Source organism: Pseudophryne corroboree, chromosome 7 (assembly GCF_028390025.1).
Source record: "Pseudophryne corroboree isolate aPseCor3 chromosome 7, aPseCor3.hap2, whole genome shotgun sequence".
Lineage (NCBI taxonomy): Eukaryota > Metazoa > Chordata > Amphibia > Anura > Myobatrachidae > Pseudophryne > Pseudophryne corroboree.
In genome coordinates, this window is record NC_086450.1 from 436,969,670 (window position 1) to 436,980,638 (window position 10,969).

Consider the following 10,969-nt stretch of genomic DNA (forward strand, 5'->3'; position numbering starts at 1 on the left):
CACTCTGTCGCTCGAACATAGTAACAAGATGGAACCGTGCATGCGCAGAAGATCAAATGGCAGCCATCTTTTTAAGAGTGAGTGCATCACTTATGAAGCATTCATGGAAATAGCGTAGAAGCTCACTCCATATTTCAACCAAAAAACCTGGGGCCAATAATTAGTACCCCCCCTTCGTGGTACCGCTGGGAAATAGGACGTGCAGAAAAATCATCTAGACTGTGGTCTACAATGAAGATAGCAGACTAGTAAGAAACATAAAATGCCCTTTAATTTAATATCAAATGCATGTAAATACAGCTCATGGATTGGTTCTGAGGCACAATGGGTGTGACTACTTTAGCTAGAGCAAGCTGAATAGAGAGAAATTCCATGGAATGGCTGACCACAGCTGTAAGAGGACAGATGGTGTACACTGATGTACAGCTACCAGTTCTCTTTTCAGATTTATAGGCACACACCCTGTAATAATATCTATTGAAAGCGTATGTGGAGAATAGACCTCTAACTTCTCTCCCCTTTGTCTCATGTGTGCGGCTTCCTGGTAAACCTCGCCTGCGCTTGTTCTACGTGTGGCTGCTATGTTGTGTGATATATGTGACACTGGCTGAGTTTTGTGGTACCTTACTAACGAATGATGATGATGATGATGATTGAAATTACATACATAGATATGTTGATTATTCAGGGATCCGGTCATGTCACCAGTGTTCGGGATCCCGGTGGTCACCATGACGATGCCGGGATCCCAAACAATCACAATGCCAGCACACAGAATGCCAACCCACAGGCACTATTCCCACTCATGGGTGTCCACGACACACATAGGCCACTGAGCCCGCAAGGGGCTTTGTTGCACTTGAATTAGTCCCTATGACTGCTGTTGCTGCAGTGTTCATAAACCTTATCCATATCCTGTAATGTTCTATACTGGACGTCACATTTTATTCTTGTTTTGTTCATACTATTTTTGTTTATGTACTTTGTGGAACTATAAAAATAAAAGGCTAATAATAATAATATTAGTAACGTATGGAGAGTGCCATGTTGGATAGACTGTTATAGTAGAACAGTGGCGCACGCAGGGGGGGTTTCCAAGTACCTTGAAATCCCCCCTGATGAGCTGAATCTTCTATTTTTCTGTGTCCGTCTCAGTAAAAAGCCGCGATCGCTAGCAGCAACAGGGAGCTACCATAGCTCTCTACTTATAGAATGTCCGGAGGGGTAGAGGGGGAAGCTGCTGGCTGCGCATGCTTGCTCGGCCATAGTAGCTCCCTCCGTCCTCACACTGCTGCTGATCATCTGCTCACAGCCTGGTGGAATGGTATGCATACAATTTTGTGTATGTATGTATTTGTAGTAATTTATGTACAGTATGTGTGTATGTGCTTGTGTGTGTGTGTGTCACGATCCGGGTATCTGGACGCCATTTCTTACCCATCAGATGCCTCCTAAGGCTGGCTCAGCGCTCCAGGACCGGATCCCATCTGTTATCCTGATGTGTACATTCCTGTATCCTCTCCTGTCACTCTGGGACGCTGTCACAGTAAACGCCATATTACACCTGGCATGGCGTCTCCCGCGGCCTCCGCCGCCGTCCCTGAACTTCTGCATGCAGAGTGTCTGAGTGGCGATTACGTCAGCCGCGGCCTCCGCTGTGTCCGCGTGGTTGGATGTGCATCTGTCAGCCTGGCGCCTCCTGTCTCCGGTGGCCGGCGCCGCCATTACTGTTTTCATTACCACATGGATTACAAACCAAACTTCCCTCCAAGTGTCTGCATGGGCGCAGCCATCTTGGATTCTGTCAGCTGATCATTTCCACCAACCTGTTCTCAGTATTGATAATCTGCATAAATTGCCTAGCCAATCCCTTCCTTGCTGCAGGTATAAATACACTGTGCCTGAGCAAGGAAGGCGTCAGTGCTTTGGTTGTCAAACCTAGTTCCTGTTTGTCTCTCTCCTGTGATTGTCTTCCAGGTTCCAGCTCCTGTCTCAAGACTTCCACCATAGAGACCCGCACCAGCATTCCACCTGCGGTGTAGCCTGACTCTCCAATCCATTGTGGATTCATCTGTTTCCAGCTACAACATTACCTGCTTCCAGCTCAGCTTCCAGCAGAGTACAGCTTCTCTTAAAGGGCCGGTGTCCTTTCTACACTTTACCACTCTCCACCGGTATTATTATTTCTCCGCTCTCAAGTTCTACATTTCAGTTCATATTTCATCGCTCCCAAGTTCATTTATTATTTAACTGGTTCCAGCCAGTATCCACTCCGTGCTAACAACAGTCTGGTTCCAGCCAGTATCCACAGCAGCCGTTTTACCTTCAGCAACCCAGCTTTTCCTGGAACACCAGCTGGCACAATCCTGGGTTATCTCCATTGCTACAGTCGGGCCTGGTAAGGACTTTCCATCTAGAAGATTATAAGAACTATCTCACACTACCAGTGCCCTGTGGCTCCTGCCATCCTGTAGTACCCAGGAACTGTATTTATTCTTTGCTGACTTTTACGTTTTCTTTTACTGCTGCTGTGTTGCGGAGTTGTCATAATAAACATCATTGACTTTTATCCAAGTTGTCGTGGTCACGCCTTCGGGCAGTTATTATTCATGTTACTTACATGTCCAGGGGTCTGATACAACCTCCCAGGTTCCGGTACATCTCAGCTCCTACAACTGAGGCTGCCTCCCGTCAGCTCAGGCCCTCAGTTGTGACAGTAAGCACTGACCTAATGAATCCAGCCGGAGACCAGGATCAAGCGGCCAGGCCGATGCAAGAACTGGCAGCCCGACTAGAACATCAGGAGGCTGCACAGGGCCACATCATCCGCTGTCTCCAGGATCTCTCTACTCGGCTGGATGGGATTCAGACAACTCTCCGTGGATCAGGCGCGTCTGGTGCGTCAACCACAGTGACTCCAGCTATAACCCCACCCACCTTACCCATTTCTGCTCCACGTCTTCATCTTCCAACGCCAGCAAAATTTGACGGATCTCCAAGATTCTGCAGGGGATTTCTCAACCAGTGTGAGATTCAGTTTGAGCTACAACCTGGCAATTTTCCCAGTGACCGTACAAAAATTGCCTACATTATTTCTCTTCTCAGTGGCTCAGCCTTTGATTGGGCATCACCGTTATGGGAGAGGTCCGACACCCTGCTATCTTCCTACACTGCCTTCGTGTCAACATTCAGGCGCATCTTCGACGAGCCAGGCCGGGTAACCTCAGCTTCATCCGAGATTCTCCGTTTACGCCAGGGGTCACGTACTGTGGGACAATATCTGATACAGTTCCAGATCCTGGCATCCGAACTGGCATGGAACGACGAGGCCCTGTATGCTGCATTCTGGCATGGCTTGTCTGAGCGTATTAAAGATGAGTTAGCTACCAGAGACTTACCTTCTAAGTTAGATGAGCTAATCTCACTCTGCACGAAAGTTGATTTACGTTTCAGAGAGAGAGCAACTGAGCGTGGAAGATCATCTGCTCCAAAATCTTCTGCTCCTCCTCCTCGTCAACTGTCACCATCTAAAGATGAGCCCATGCAACTTGGCCGTTCCCGTTTAACTCCTGCTGAGCGCCGAAGACGTCTCTCCGAGTCTCTCTGTCTCTATTGTGCAGCTCCGTCTCACACCATTAATGCCTGTCCCAAACGTCCGGGAAACTCCAAATCCTAGCTCGCCAAGGAGAGGGCCGGCTAGGAGTAATGATCTCCTCTCCATCTCCTCAAGATTGTAATCTCCCAGTCTCGCTTCAAGTTGCTCAACGTTATCGGAACGTCATTGCCCTCCTTGATTCCGGAGCAGCTGGGAACTTTATTACCGAAGCCTATGTTAAACGGTGGTCCCTACCCACCGAGAGACTTCCTTCGTCCATTTCTTTAACTGCCGTGGATGGCAGCAAAATTTTTGATGCAGTTATTTCTTTAAGGACTCTACCAGTTCGTCTGAGAGTGGGAGTTCTTCATTCCGAACTTATTTCTTTTTTAGTGATTCCAAGAGCCACACATCCTGTGGTCCTGGGCCTTCCATGGCTCCGTCTTCACAATCCTACAATTGATTGGACGACTACGCAAATCCTGGCATGGGGTTCCTCCTGTGCTGAGACATGTTTGTTTAAAGTATTGCCTGTCTGTTCTTCCTCCCCCAGGTCGTCTGATGTTCCACCTCCTCCATATCAAGATTTCACGGATGTGTTCAGTAAAGCTTCTGCTGATATCCTTCCTCCTCATAGAGAATGGGACTGCCCGATTGATCTCGTTCCAGGGAAGGTTCCACCTCGAGGCCGAACTTATCCGTTGTCTCTGCCTGAGACGCATTCTATGGAGGAATATATTAAAGAGAACCTAGCAAAGGGGTTCATTCGACCTTCTTCTTCTCCAGCCGGCGCAGGCTTCTTTTTTGTAAAAAAGAAAGATGGTGGTCTGCGGCCGTGCATCGACTACAGAGGTTTGAACGACATTACCATCAAGAACCGTTATCCTTTACCCCTGATTACTGAGCTCTTTGACAGAGTTAGCGGAGCTACCATCTTTACAAAGCTGGACTTGAGAGGTGCATACAATCTCATCCGGATCCGTGAGGGTGACGAGTGGAAGACCGCCTTTAACACCCGTGACGGACATTATGAGTACCTCGTCATGCCCTTCGGATTGAGCAATGCTCCAGCTGTCTTCCAGCATTTTGTCAATGAGATCTTCAGAGACATTCTATACCGTCATGTCGTGGTCTATCTAGACGATATCCTCATTTTTGCCAACGATTTAGAGGAACATCGTTTTTGGGTTAAAGAGGTTCTGTCCCGTCTCCGTGTCAATCATCTCTATTGCAAATTAGAAAAATGCGTCTTTGAAGTCAAGTCCATTCCGTTTCTAGGGTACATTGTGTCCGGTTCCGGACTAGAGATGGATCCTGAGAAACTACAAGCAATCCAAAATTGTCCGGTACCCTTAACCCTCAAAGGGGTCCAGAGGTTCTTAGGGTTCGCCAACTATTACCGAAAGTTTATACGAGACTTTTCCACCATTGTGGCGCCTATTACTGCTTTCACTAAGAAGGGTGCTAACCCGTCCAAGTGGTCTGAAGAAGCCATGCAAGCATTTCATCTTTTAAAACAAAGGTTCATCCCTGCGCCTGTTCTGAAACAGCCTGACATCGACTCTCCTTTCATCTTAGAGGTGGATGCCTCCTCCGTTGGAGTAGGAGCGGTGTTATCTCAGAGGGCTAAAGATGGACATTTACACCCTTGCAGTTTCTTCTCCCGGAAGTTCTCCCCAGCTGAGCGCAACTATGCCATTGGCGACCAGGAGTTGCTAGCCATCAAGCTCGCTCTAGAAGAGTGGAGGTATCTGTTGGAGGGAGCTTCTCATTCAATCACCATACTTACAGACCACAAGAACCTTTTATATCTGAAAGGCGCACAATGTCTCAACCCTCGTCAGGCCAGATGGGCACTTTTCTTTTCCAGGTTCGACTTTAAACTCCAGTTCTGTCCGGGCTCTCAGAATCGCAAGGCCGATGCCCTTTCCCGCTCATGGGAGCAAGAAAATGAGTCAGAGTCTTCAGACAAGCATCCTATTATAAATCCGTTGGCATTCTCCACGGTAGGGATGGACTCTACGCCCCCATCAGGGAAAAGTTTTGTGAAACCGATGCTAAGGAAGAAGCTCATGCATTGGGCCCATGCTTCCCGTTTTGCCGGACATACAGGTATCCAAAAAACCCTGGAGTTTATCTCTAGGTCCTATTGGTGGCCAACTCTGAAAAAGGACGTCTTGGAGTTTATTGCATCTTGCCCAAAGTGTGCTCAACATAAGGTATCCCGCCAGTCGCCTGCGGGGCAACTGGTTCCACTATCTGTTCCCCGTCGACCTTGGACCCATTTGTCGATGGATTTTATTACAGATTTACCCATGTGCAACAAGTTCAATACCATCTGGGTGGTAGTTGACCGGTTCACCAAGATGGCACACTTCATTCCTCTCACCGGTCTTCCGTCAGCTTCCAAGTTGGCTCAAGTATTCATACAAGAGATCTTCCGACTCCACGGTCTTCCTGAAGAAATTATCTCAGATCGAGGAGTTCAATTCACAGCCAAATTCTGGCGAAGTTTATGTCAAGTCCTCCAAGTCAAGCTAAAGTTTTCCACGGCTTACCATCCTCAGACCAATGGTCAAACCGAGAGGGTGAATCAGGACTTGGAGGCCTTCCTCCGCATCTATGTGTCCTCCTCTCAAGATGACTGGGTTCAATTACTTCCCTGGGCCGAGTTCTGTCATAACAACCAGTATCATTCTTCATCTGCTTCAACACCATTCTTCACTAACTTTGGATTCCACCCTAAAGTCCCTGAGTTCCAACCGCTTCCAGCAACTTCTGTTCCCGCAGTGGATATCACCTTGCATCAGTTTGCCAATATCTGGAAGAGCGTACGATCAGCTCTGCTCAAGGCATCGTTCAGGTACAAGAAGTTTGCGGATAAGAAGCGTCGAGCAGTTCCTGCTCTCAAGGTGGGTGATCGGGTATGGTTATCCACGAAGAATTTGAGGTTAAGAGTTCCCAGTATGAAGTTTGCACCTCGCTATATCGGTCCTTTCAAGATTGAACAAGTCATCAATCCTGTTGCTTACAGACTCCAGTTGCCTCCCTTCTTAAAAATACCCAGGACATTCCATGTTTCCCTGTTGAAACCGCTGATCTTGAATCGGTTTCATTCCTCACTTCCTCCAACTCCGAAAGTCCAAACTCAACGAGGCGTTGAGTATGAAGTGGCCAAGATCCTGGACTCACGTCACCGTTACGGTCAACTACAATATCTTATTGACTGGAAGGGTTATGGTCCTGAGGAACGTTCATGGACCAATGCTTCTGATGTCCATGCTCCTGCCTTGGTCCGGAGATTCCATTCCAAGTTTCCTCAAAAGCCAAAGAAGTGTCCTGGGGCCACTCCTAAAGGGGGGGGTGCTGTCACGATCCGGGTATCTGGACGCCATTTCTTACCCATCAGATGCCTCCTAAGGCTGGCTCAGCGCTCCAGGACCGGATCCCATCTGTTATCCTGATGTGTACATTCCTGTATCCTCTCCTGTCACTCTGGGACGCTGTCACAGTAAACGCCATATTACACCTGGCATGGCGTCTCCCGCGGCCTCCGCCGCCGTCCCTGAACTTCTGCATGCAGAGTGTCTGAGTGGCGATTACGTCAGCCGCGGCCTCCGCTGTGTCCGCGTGGTTGGATGTGCATCTGTCAGCCTGGCGCCTCCTGTCTCCGGTGGCCGGCGCCGCCATTACTGTTTTCATTACCACATGGATTACAAACCAAACTTCCCTCCAAGTGTCTGCATGGGCGCAGCCATCTTGGATTCTGTCAGCTGATCATTTCCACCAACCTGTTCTCAGTATTGATAATCTGCATAAATTGCCTAGCCAATCCCTTCCTTGCTGCAGGTATAAATACACTGTGCCTGAGCAAGGAAGGCGTCAGTGCTTTGGTTGTCAAACCTAGTTCCTGTTTGTCTCTCTCCTGTGATTGTCTTCCAGGTTCCAGCTCCTGTCTCAAGACTTCCACCATAGAGACCCGCACCAGCATTCCACCTGCGGTGTAGCCTGACTCTCCAATCCATTGTGGATTCATCTGTTTCCAGCTACAACATTACCTGCTTCCAGCTCAGCTTCCAGCAGAGTACAGCTTCTCTTAAAGGGCCGGTGTCCTTTCTACACTTTACCACTCTCCACCGGTATTATTATTTCTCCGCTCTCAAGTTCTACATTTCAGTTCATATTTCATCGCTCCCAAGTTCATTTATTATTTAACTGGTTCCAGCCAGTATCCACTCCGTGCTAACAACAGTCTGGTTCCAGCCAGTATCCACAGCAGCCGTTTTACCTTCAGCAACCCAGCTTTTCCTGGAACACCAGCTGGCACAATCCTGGGTTATCTCCATTGCTACAGTCGGGCCTGGTAAGGACTTTCCATCTAGAAGATTATAAGAACTATCTCACACTACCAGTGCCCTGTGGCTCCTGCCATCCTGTAGTACCCAGGAACTGTATTTATTCTTTGCTGACTTTTACGTTTTCTTTTACTGCTGCTGTGTTGCGGAGTTGTCATAATAAACATCATTGACTTTTATCCAAGTTGTCGTGGTCACGCCTTCGGGCAGTTATTATTCATGTTACTTACATGTCCAGGGGTCTGATACAACCTCCCAGGTTCCGGTACATCTCAGCTCCTACAACTGAGGCTGCCTCCCGTCAGCTCAGGCCCTCAGTTGTGACAGTGTGTGTGTGTGTGTGTGTGTGTGTGTGTGTGTGTGTGTGTGTGTGTGTGTGTGTGTGTGTATATGTGTGTGTTTGTATATGGTGCAATGGTTCCCTGGGCGGAGACTGGTGTGCCCACCCCCCCTCCGTGCAGTAGTAACCATGGGCCAATCAGCGGTCTTTGTGAGTAAATGAATGTATTAAAGTACAAAAGGCACAGTGTACCATCGTTTCAACGCCGCACAGGGCGTTTTTTTTCCAAGGTGTTATGCTGTAGGCTTGAGAAAAACGCCCTGCGTGGCATTGAAACGACGGTGCACTATGACTTTTGTACTTTAATACATGAATTTACTTACAAAGGCCGCTGATTGCAGCATGGGTTCTACTGCACAGAGGGGACACACACCAGTCTCCACCCAGGGAACCATTGCACCTATTACATATAAGCACCTCGACATTGAGTAACTGCAAAAGTGAGTGCCTACTTTTTGTTATATATGTATATGTAATTATATGTATATATGCATACATACATATATACATACACACACCTGCGGAAACCACCCTCACTAAATCCTGTGTTTGCCCCTGTAGAATATCATTGCTGCTGTGCTTGGATGTGCTTCCCATCCTGCATGCTAACCACAGCGTGCTGTTCCGCCCTTTGTGCTTGCAGCTAGCTCCTGTAATCCAGCCCTAACAATGACTGTGTTCAGATGAATGCACTTGGAGAATTACATCTGAGTGTGACAATGGGTGTCAGTGTGTGTGATACACCTCCCCCAGGCATCTGCACACCAGGTGTGTCAATCCGGGGACACACCCAACGCCCTACAGTTGCACTGCTCCGTCAGAACAATAGAGGGCGCAGAAGTGCGGCATTCCTGGGCTCTTCAAAGTAAACACATCACATCCAATTTAACCATTACACCCGTCCTAGGCTGCCTGGTCTATTGTGTAGCATGTTTAGAGAACAGTACAATTTAATGGCACCAGAACACATATACAGCAATGGGAACTATATACACCACACCCAGTAGCGGATCTTGCCACGGGCAAGCAGGACTTTTGCCCGGGGCGCCGCCTCCCGGAGGGCGCAGGGCGCCATCCGGAGGGCGCCGCACCAGGGAAAGATCCGCTGCTGCTGTGTGCCCCCCGCTGCCCGCTGCCCCCCCGCTGCCGCTGTGAAGGGAGACTAGACACGTACGCGTCTAGTTTCCCTTCGTGGAGAGGTACTTTACTGTGCGGTGCGCGATGACGTCATCGCGCACCGCACATCATTTCAGTCTGTACAGGGGGCATAAATGACCACGCCCCCTGTACAAAGCCACGCCCCCTATTGCCGCCCGGGGCGCACAGAGCCCCAGAACCGGCCCTGACCACACCTGCCAACCATTTCTGCTTTTCCCACTTCTTTTCCCTTTGCAACAGCTGAAATAATGAAAATAATTTTAAAACATTAACTGTTTCAGGCCTGGTCACTACATGCAATAATGTGGTAAAGCAGATGCCGGATTAAGCAGGGGGGGGGGGGGGGGGGGGCTGAGCAGCGTATTGCCGAGCCACAGAACATCGGCGTCACTTGTCGGTAGTTATCATATGGTGAAAAGAAGTCACATTACAGTTGGGTAGAGTGGAAAATAGGGATTTTTTGTTCAGCGCTCACCTTCCTCCCTGTACATATATTTATATATCAATATAAAAATTCATAATCATAAAAAACCTCATAGAGTAAATGAATAAATAGGTACCTCAATCAATTGAATTCAAAGAATATTTATTTAAGAATCTTTAAAAGGTCTTTATGTAAAGTAAAAAGTTCATATATATATACACACTATATTATGAATGCTATATGCATGCATGTATGAAAGGGTTTAGATGTCTCTGAATCTCTTATTCTCTATTCCTCATACGTTTGCACCCTCTACTGGACAGAATTATTACTGGATAAGGTTAATGTTAGACACTGCCTAATACCGGTATACAATAACAAACATTTGACATAATACAAACAAATAGAAATCTCCCACTAGTGGGTACACTAAACAGCGTTTTACCCCACTGGGTGTAATGCACTCCGTCTGCTTGCTGTATTCAAGTATGGTGTGTGGTCTCCATGCACGATCAGTTCCTGATCCCTTTAGGAATTAGTCTCTAATGTAATGCAGTTCTTTCAAACAGTCTAAAATTCACCTGAGTACCGGTGTAGGTATTCCTTGCAGGGAAATCCTCCTCCGCGCCCGGTTTCTTGTAGGTGAAATACGGTCCTTCTATGGTCTGTGGTCTGCCGGCAGACATCCACTGCTCCGTGTCCCTGTGCTTCCGGACTCCGTGCAGGGATCGATTGAGGTACCTATTTATTCATTTACTCTATGAGGTTTTTTATGATTATTAATTTTTATATTGATATATAAATATATGTACAGGGAGGAAGGTGAGCGCTGAACAAAAAATCCCTATTTTCCACGTAACATACATAGAGTGGGTGTTTATAGTGCACCCACCATTTGTTCGTAGCTGCCACCAGACTCTTACAATTATATATAGTATTGGCGCAGTTCCTCACCCAATAAACTTTTGTTTACAGTTGGGTAGAGGGCTGTGGTATGTGGGTGCGCCATAAATAACTGTTAATAAATGAGTAATAAAATAGAGGTCTCTATAAAATGGTCATTCAGACAAACTGGTTAAATCCGTTAGAGTTAACCA

The 10,969-nt window shown here is 47.6% G+C and overlaps 1 protein-coding gene across 1 annotated transcript in view; it reads right to left on the minus strand.

The window, feature by feature from the left end:
- Nucleotides 1-10,555, minus strand: part of EPN2 (epsin 2) — a 130,025-nt gene extending 119,470 nt beyond the window's left edge. Inside the window, exon 1 of the mRNA XM_063934886.1 lies at nt 10,454-10,555. The gene's annotated coding sequence lies outside the window, so the exon portion shown is untranslated. The remainder of the gene's footprint in view (nt 1-10,453) is intronic.
- Between the last annotated feature and the right edge of the window lie 414 nt (nt 10,556-10,969).